General features: G+C 36.1%; 1 long non-coding RNA gene across 1 annotated transcript; it reads right to left on the reverse strand.

Annotated features, from left to right (window-relative positions):
- Positions 1-479: 479 nt before the first annotated feature.
- LOC148240206 (uncharacterized) lies at positions 480-1307 on the reverse strand. Its single transcript, XR_015816548.1, has 2 exons — positions 1173-1307; positions 480-851 (listed from the first exon to the last, which is right to left on the reverse strand). It is a non-coding gene; the product is annotated as an uncharacterized LOC148240206 (long non-coding RNA).
- Positions 1308-1561: the final 254 nt, after the last annotated feature.

Below are 1561 nucleotides of genomic sequence, written 5' to 3' on the forward strand. Positions count from 1 at the left end.
GAAAGGATGCATCTAACCTTACTAGGTTGATGCAACCGTTTAATTCTTCTAGCCTCCTCAACCTCCTCCACTAGTTCCTCCATGTCCTGGGATGTTGAGCATTAAATAGCACATGAATTAACCTCATGCCAAATGAAAAGAAGGAAAAAAAAAAAAAATGCAAAACCCCTAATAAATATGCATCTCCATGCTTTTACCAATTTAAGTGGCTACTGACCACAAAGGACGAAAAAGTAAAATGTGTTTAATTTATATGGAAAATCTAGCCTAAGTTCTTGTCCAATAAGTATTCCTTTTTTTTTTGAATAAACCATGTAGACACCTTCCATATAAAGTACGAGCCTAGAGAAGAAAATCATATTCAAGTAAAATCTAATTCTCTCTTGGTTTCATTTTTTTCAGTACCCACATGAATGCAAGAGAAATCTATACACTCAAGGATATATATATCACAAAGAATCAAGAGAATACACGATAAATAAAGAATGGCTATCAAAATTTGCAGTAAGGAACTGTTCAGGGTGCATTGTAAAAACCTTCCCTGTTTGAAGGAATGGCTACAGATATTTAGTGTAGTAATAATTAGGTGAAGTATTGTATAAAGTGGTTCTAATCCTCAGCTACCATTGTTCCAATCGGGTATGCTCTCTCATCTTATTTCCCTGTTCAATTAATTACTTTCTTATGCCATTCCATGTTCTAATTCTTTCCACCTGGCAAAAAGCAATAGAGCTGAAGAAGATAAATCCAGGTTATATGCTTTTGATGGTTCTGAAGCACTAGGATCCTTCCTTGCTTGGACAATGGTGCCCAGCTTTCTAAATGCTCAATTCAGTGGTATCGCATGTCATCTGATAATAGTCAAGAGGAAGTAATATCAGATACTGGTTTAATTATAATGGCTATGTAAATTTTATTTTTTTGGCATTTGATCAAAATATTTTTGCCCTTCTGCTGATCAGGAGAATTATAATTCTCATTGACTTAACCAAATAACTCATCTCACACTTTGTGCTACTTGCCCTTGTTATGTTGTATTATGTCTTTTACCTTATGTTGTTCAGTTTCTATATCAGGCGCCAATAAATCAATTTATGCTCCAGAACCATTTGAACTGAATCTAAGAATTAAAGGGTTTCAGTTTCAATTTAGAGGGGAGAAGGAATACTCACTAAAACAATCTCCTTGCGTCGCTTCGTCTTTCCCAAGTACCGGAGTAGCTCTCGGTCATTGTCCCTTCGTCATTCAATCATCTCTTTATCTCTCCTATTAGTCGCTCGAATTCCTTCCTCCATTAACTTACGCTCCTTTTGGGTTTGACCTTTCTTTTTTTTCTTTTGAAATGAATGTTTTCCTTTTATTTCTTTCATCACAGCCGCACGATCTACCAGGTGATGTACGTGTCGCATGATCAGGTTCCTCAAACACGTTTTGGCGTTGTCTGTCACATGTCTCCTTCTGATTGGTCCCTTAGGACACCTCAACTGCTGAGGTGTCAATATTTTTGGAATTTATGAATTTGCCCCAATTCTAAGTGTTCTTTTTCATTTTAATCCTTTTT

Source organism: Carica papaya, chromosome 9 (assembly GCF_054855325.1).
Source record: "Carica papaya isolate Zhongbai chromosome 9, ASM5485532v1, whole genome shotgun sequence".
In the NCBI taxonomy this organism is placed as follows: Eukaryota; Viridiplantae; Streptophyta; class Magnoliopsida; order Brassicales; family Caricaceae; genus Carica; species Carica papaya.